The following is a 7,973-nucleotide window of genomic DNA, read 5'->3' as shown; positions in this document are numbered from 1 at the left end:
GAAATGACTTCAAACTAACTTCGGAACATGGAATAAAGAGGTGAACAAACAATTTTTCCACTAGTTATAGTGAGATATAATAGCACTGTAGCACTGTCCTCCCATTGTTCATCGATTTTCTCCAGTGGGCACCAGTAACATCCTCATTGTGAGACTTGTTACTGTTTTTGGCATATGGAATACGTCACGGGTAGCTTGCCAGGCTTTGCCGCATGGGCGGAATACTCTGGGTAGCTTGCCAGGCTCTTCGAGAGGGGAAGAAGAATCGAACCCACATCGGCCGCGTGCAAGGCAAACGCCCTATGCACTATTATGCTATCGATAATAAAATGATTAATATTCGAAACCAATTTATATATATATATATTAAAATGCCTCCATAGCTAACAGGAACAGAATTTAATAACAAAGATAGGATGATTTAAAAAAAAAAACCTTGGGGCTTGAGCACAGCAAGTAGGGTGTTTGCCTTGCACAAGGCCAGCCCAGTTCCATTCCCAGCATCCCATATGGTCCCCCGAGTACTGCCAGTAGTAATTCCTGAGTACAGAGCCAAGAGTAACCCTGAGTATCGCCAGGTGTGTCCCCAAAAATCATAAAAAAACCTTGTAAATAGAATTTTGACTATAAATATAGTAAAGGTCAATCTAGGATGAAGGATGAGTTTTGGATCGGGGTCTGTAATGCTGGGAACAATCCAAGTCACCCTAAAATGGTGCTTGCCAGCTTCCAGAGAATTGCCAGCAGTGTTTGTGGGCCTCCAAGGCTACAACAGGTAGTCCGCCATGGACAATGTATGGCTGAAGATCAAAATGGTGTCAGGCACATGCAAAGTATGTTGCTAACCACCTGTCCTATATTCCTTCCCCCGTTACATTTTCAAAATCACAGTATGTAGTAATGTTAAAAATGATTGTGGATTTTTCAGAGAAAAATTTCATAAAATGTATTGGAAGTACCACTTTGATTACTTAATTCACATTTTCCATGTACATACATATACAATAGAAACAAAAAATGCAGTTTTTAGATTTAAAATATAATTCGTAGGAATCAATTTTTTTAAAAATCTTTGTTATAGTTTAAGTACCATGGTATAAAATTTTAACATTTACAGTTTTTATCTACAAATTTACTTCATCTCACCACCACCAAAGTACCTAAGATCCTTCAACTCTGTCTTCCTGTTACTTCTAATCCCCCTACTGGTTCCCCACAGCTCTTTATCATTTGCTTGATAATCCCAAAACCAAGTGACCCATAGGTTAAGGGAGAGAGAATATAGTTAAAATTTTCAGGTGCAGCAGTAGGACTTGTTACAAAATATGCTCACATTAAAAAAAAGTTTGTTTTTTTTTACAACCTGTACTGAAAGATAATAGATACTCAACATAGAAAAAGTAAGTGTTGATTCAGATAGATTAAGTAGTCACCAGCTATTTGCTTTTTGCTGAGAAATGTGCAATGATTTTTCATACATTTTATTTTATTCTTGTGAAGTAGATATTAGCCTTTCTAATATTGAGGTGAGTGAAGAGTGACTAAGAAAGATGAGGTAATTTGCTGAATTTTTACAACTGACAGAATTAAAAATATAACACATTATTGTCTCACCCAAGTTAGTATTTTTCAGTGTTATATCAGTTATTTCACATTTTGGAGATTTCTGAATAGAAATAAAATAATTTTACTCCACTGAAATACAATTTCATCACCAAGATTTTCTTAAGTGATAGGCAATGAAGAACAAGTGTACATTGTTTCAGGAAAATTGGGAGAAACAAACTGGGAAGAACAAGAATGGTTTGGGTAATATTGTGGTAATAAAGAAACATAAGCCTTGCATGGTAGAATCAGGTTTAAGGTTAATTGCTAGACAAGGCAATAGGCAATAGTATCCTACAGGTTGGACCAGTGTTAGTAAAGTAGGAACAGAGTGACTAAAAATTATTTTAGGCTCTGCTATAGTTTGAGTGGGGAGATGCAATGAGATTTCTGGGTCTTTATAGAAATTGAAATATGTAAAACTTTTACTTTTTCAAGTTTTATAATTCTTTTAATTTTAACATTTCTAAAAAATTATATGAAGAAAGTGTGAAATGCAATTAGGACAGCTTTTCCACATGTCACACTAAACAATTTTTTTTTATTGTTGCTTTGACCATTTTGGAAAATGTATGCAGAATGTAAAATGGCACATAAGATTGAAAGCTGATGAGCTCATTGTGCAAAAGTGTTTTTTTTTCTTTTCTAGTGTCTGCTTCCTTTGAGTGCTCCTAAGAATCCTTTCCAAAAAGTCAATCTAGTAGAGAAATGTGCATTTCAGCAACATTCAGAAAAGCTCATATCCACACTAACCAATAAAAGCAAGAGAGAGAGAGAGAGAGAGACAGAAAGAAAGAGAGAGAGAGTTGAGGGAAGATGAACAGTTAATTACAGGTACTTGCATAATCTGTAAATGATAAGTACAATGCATAAGAAAAAGAGAGTTTCCTTGGGGACTCAGGGAATTGACTTTGAGTGCTGGTACATTAATCCTACTTAGAAACACTCATTGTTATAAATAATTAAAAACTTTAATTTGAGGAGACAGTATACACTAAAGGAAGTTACAGGAAGAGAAACCAAATAAAGTATTGGTCTCCCTGGAATAATCTGAGGATACAGAAGTAGAGAAATCATTCTGTTACTACACGGTTCTTAGAAAAGCAATGCCCCATCTTACTTAGACCTACAGAAAAATGAATGAAGATATTAGTGTAAAAATTTCCACAGTGTGTGACTTAAATGTATACTGAATTACAACAGGTGAAGTGGGTCAAGAAAGTTTTTTGCAGTTGAGTTGCAAGTTTAAATGACCTATACAAACAGAAGTTATACTATAACATTGAATTGGAAGAAATTTGGATATAATGAATTACGCACATTACATACCAAAAAACTTTCAAGCAATATGAGAAAAATAGTTTATAAAACTAAATATCAACATATTCCATTATGAAATCTCATGCTAACTTAGTGGTACTGGGGCTAAGTGGTACTGGTACTAGGTTTTCGATTTGTTGGTCTGAAAGAAAAATCATATAGATTAGACAAGTCTTAAAAATATTAGATCCTGTGGTAGTAAAGCTTCCCCTAGCCCACTAGCACAGAATGTTTAAAGAAAATAATGGTTAAGTATAAACTTTCTTTCCATTTCTTTATTTTGCATTCTGATAAATCTGTTGTAAAAGAAACAGCCAGTTTTTTTTTTTTACTGACAGCCTGTAAAGAAACATTCAAAATTAACAGACATAACTAAACTTTTATATATTGGTTTTATTTATTTGTTTTCTTTTACCTTTGTCTTTGGGACTATAACCAAAACTATTTCCGTGGTTCAGGACTTCTTCTGGTGGAGTTCAAGGGACCACATGGGATGCTGGGAATCAAATTTGGGTTGCATGCAAGGCAAGGCTCTGTCTGCTGTACTGTATCACAGGCCCCAAGTGTTGGGTTTTCATACAGAGATATGTCAAGTCTGTGATGGGTTCACAGCAATACTTTGATTCATTCTCTGTTACAGTCTCATCACTGGAAAATGTAGCTGGAGCTGATTGACTCTGTAATGACCTGGGTAAGCCAAATCTCAAAATTATTTCCTTCAGTAATATTTCAACACTTTTCTGTCTTTCTTAGCATGGAAAAAACTCCTAACCATCCAGTGAATGTATTAATAAATACCAGTAAATATTTGTAATTTTAGCATTTAGGTATGTTTGGGAAGTCAAGCTCCAGGTCCTCCTCTATGTAGGTTCTTGGATGTGATGGTGCCAGGAGAGGAGGCCTAGAATTTTCTGTTCATTAATAGCACACAAAGCACAACTTCCTGTGATTTCTCTTACTGCTCTGTTTAGATGATTTTTATTAATGCCTCAAGCATTAGTGCCATCAGTATATTTCCCAAGCACTCTGAAGAAGCATATAGATGAGTTGAAGTCTAACTTCCTATACTTTACATTCTTGCAAGCAGTAACATAAGAGGTGAGAAAAAAACAGGGTGGTCTTTCTTTTCCCTAATGAATCTGAATTCTCACTCTCTTCGGATGGAAGTTCCCAGTGATGGCCGTAACATCAAAACCTAAATTTATTGTGCATCATTGCATCAGACATCAGTGATGTCTCCCCTCACTCCAGGCATCCCTAGTGGACCAATATGACGTCCAGCATAACCACTGATACATGCGTAGACAATAGCTTTCAAGCTTATTCCATCCTGATTGGGAACCCTCTCCCAACACTTGTGTGAGAATCATTTGGACTGAACTTCGTCTTTATTGACTTCTGCAATTGCTTTGCTCATAGTGAGCCTGGCTTTCTCCCAGCACTGCCACTCTGCATGCCTATCCTAAGTCCTAGAGCTATGGCTCCAAGCTGTCCCTGGGCCTGTGGGGAGCTAAGTGTTCTGCCTCAGTGACTTCTCAATAGATCTTGCTACCTGTGTTTATTTCACCTAGAGTTAAAACTACTTCCTCACTTCATCAGCATCCCAATTTCTACCTAAAGAGCCCAAATCCCCTATGATTAGGGGAAGCATTAAGGGAAAAAGTAATATACAATGGGTGAGTCAACATCGTGGTGGCTGTGGAAGATGGGTGTAGCTTCTGGGGATTCTGGAAATATGGATGTTGGGAGGACTACTCACCCCGGTGGTGCATATGTATGCAATGACAAAGGCTGAACTGGAGTTAGCTACACGCAAAGGATATTCCTTAACCCCTGTATTATCTGTTTGCCTGAATTCCTGAATTCCTTATATTTTATTTCAATTCATTTATTTCAATAAAGTTTTATTTATTGATTGATTAAGAGCTGGAGTCATGCAAGCTATTTCTGACTCAGTTCAGTGATTACTCTGGAGGGAATCGAAGACCATATGTGTTGCCAGGTATTGGACCTCGTGTGCCACACGCAAAGTAAGTACTGTATTTATGAAATTGTCTCTCCAACTCTCATTAGATATTTTTCTGGAATAAAGGTGGTGGAAAGCTAATTTGTAAATCTACTCTTCCCCTCTCTTGTCCAATGGACTGAACATTGTTGAAGATGCCTCTAGTTTCATCATGGAGAGGTCTGTGTGTGTTCTTTTATGTATCTTATGGATTTGGGTCTTTAATCCATTTTGATTTGACTTTTGTGCATGACATTAGAAAAAAGTCTAAGTTCATTTCTTTGTTTGTATCCTACCAGTTTTTCAAATTCCACTTGTGGAATAGAATTTCCTTGCTCTACATTATATATTGCTTTGGATCTATAATAAAGACAAACTGATTATACACCTGAGAGTTCTCTCGCTGGATTTTTATTCTATTCTATTCTATTCTGTTCTATTGATCTGAGTGTGTCTCTATTCCAGTATCATGCTATTATAATCATGACCACATCATTAACAGTGTTGTAAATCAAAGTGCCTAAAAGGGAAGAAAAATAAAAGAAGAAATTGCTTGCCATAGAAGCAGGCTGTAGAGGCGGAGAGACAGGTGAACACAAGGGACACTGGGGATATTGGTGGAGAGAACTCAACATTGGTGACAAAATTTTTGTTTGGGATACTGTGTGCCTGAAACTCAACCATGAATTGCTTTATAAACTTTAAATTCACAATGATTCAATAAATAAATAAGATAAAATAAAAAGAAAGGTAACCTGCACAAGTTAGAGGAGCATATAGGTATATGGGTAAGTCAACTTCTTTATTGAATGTGTGTAGGGAATTTATTGAGTGGCATTAATTATTACTGTAATATAGAAGAAATATGGTCTAGGCTAATCATCTGTGAGTGGTTCAGTTGTAAATTTTTTGTGTAGTAAAAGATAACTATTTTTCAGCAGAACAATTTTCAAGTAATTATTAAACTCCTGGGTCTTTGTGTCTTTTTTTTTTTCTTTTTTGGTCACACCCAGTGATACACAAAGGTTACTCCTGGCTCAGGCACTCAGGAATTACAGCAGGGTGACCATATGGGATGTTGGAAATCGAACCCGGGTCGGCCCTGTGCAAGACAAACACCCTCCCTGCTGTGCTCCCTCTCCAGCCCCGATCTTTGTGTCTTCTCTGCATGTTTTTTATTTAAGTTTTTAAATAAAACACTGAAATTAGTCTATAACAGAAAGTAAGTATCTTGCTGTTTCTTTGATAAACACTCTATTGTTAATAGAAATGCTATTTTCTGTTATGTGAATAGATTTCTTTATTATTAATTCAATTTTTTGCCACTGAAAACAAAGGGTAAAATTAAAATGATAGAGGAGCAATATAGTCACAGAAAAAAGAAGACAATATTGTTTTGCAGTAAAGTGTTTCAGAGTTTATTGGAAGGCATATGAGAAAACTAAAGGAAGTTGTAAAGCATAAAATATAAATGTTACAGGGTAATGCTTTGTGGATGGCTAGACTGAGAAAAGTTCTTAATGATAAACTGAAAACATTTAAAAATCAAATTCTCCAGTGGCTGCAGGTGAGTGGCCAGACGAACTCCTTGAACCCGGTACCTAGCAAAGTAAGTTAGCAAGCAGTTCCAACATGCAGGTTGCAGAGAGGGTGGCTGGACCAAGCTGCCACATCCATGGTAATCAAGGAGGTCGTGCTGGAACCCAGAGCAAGAGGATGTAGATAGTGACTCACAGAGTCACTTGGGAATGAAACTACAGATGTAGTACTAAAGAACCTGAATGAACAACCTCAGTCGTATAAATTCATGGAACTCAATTTTGCTCAAAAGTAAAGGAGGCTTCAAAATCAGATTCCTAAAATTCAGCAGACTATAGAAATTCTGAAATAAATGCAGAAGATAAAGAGTGTACCAGTTCAATGGAGACCCAACTCTTCTAGGAATAGAACCTGTACCACAAAGCTCCAGTTCTGCTTACAATAAAGTGTGTCTCTGGTTGTGGGCTAAGATAGTACTTTAATATGATATTGATGAAACTCAACCATTGTTGGAAAATAAGTTATCCACTGCCACAAAAATCTTCATTGTCTTGAGGAAAAACTTGACTTTCTTTGAGATCAGTTTACTACATAGAGTCAAAATGGCTAGGGTTTATAATAGAAATGTGAAAAGAAGAAATAAAGATGATCCTACCAAGAAAAAAAAATGCATAAAATTGGCAATTAAAATGTGCTTGTTTTCCAAACATGTTATTTTAAATGCCCCCAAATTTATCCACAAAGTTTGATGTAAGTTTGAATGTTTAGTTTGCTTTGATTTTTGTTTATTTATTTGTTTTGTTAATTTTGTTCAGGGGATTCATCCTTGGTTCTCCATGCTATTCCTACTTATGCACTTAGGAATTAGTCCTGGCAGGTTCGGGGAACCATATGGTATGTCAGGGACTGAATGAGGAGTGACCACATGCAAGGCAAACACTATACCCACTGTATTACCTCTCTAGCCCCAGTTTTCAGTAGATTTTTAACAGCAAAAGTGAGAATTAGGGGCTGAGTCATCATACAGTGAGTAGGGTGGTTGGCCCCCATGCAGCTGAGCCCTGCCAGGAGTTAATTTCTGAGCCCAGGGCCAAGAGTGACCCCCCCCCCTGAGCATTGCTGAGTCTGATCCCCAAAATGAAACAAAACAAATTATAATCAAAATTTAAAAAAAGGATAATCATAAGTTTACTTGTTTATAAAACAAAATTAGTTTCACATACGCTAAAACAAAGTAACAGCATAATTTTTCACATTTTCAGTGAAATAAATCCTGCTTTCTATATATACATATAAAATATTTTGAATATTTATTCACTCATATATATATTTGTATATATACATTCACTCATGTATATATTTGTTAGTTTTTCATAACAAATATCTTAGTCAAAATGGCTGTAAACTGTGAGGTAAGCTGTGGAAGTTGAATATTGGGCACTTGGCACAGTTTGCTTTTCTTTATAGGCTAATGTTACTCTCACTTAATGGTTAAGTCAAATTT

At 36.1% G+C, this 7,973-nt stretch overlaps 1 pseudogene; it reads left to right on the top strand.

The window, feature by feature from the left end:
* Positions 1–652: 652 nt before the first annotated feature.
* Positions 653–7,122, top strand: LOC130018445 (prefoldin subunit 3-like; annotated as a pseudogene).
* Positions 7,123–7,973: the final 851 nt, after the last annotated feature.

The sequence above is a fragment of the Sorex fumeus genome, unplaced genomic scaffold, assembly GCF_029834395.1.
Source record: "Sorex fumeus unplaced genomic scaffold, SorFum_2.1 ptg000265l, whole genome shotgun sequence".
Classification (NCBI taxonomy): Eukaryota; Metazoa; Chordata; class Mammalia; order Eulipotyphla; family Soricidae; genus Sorex; species Sorex fumeus.
This window is presented reverse-complemented; position numbering and strand designations above follow the sequence as displayed.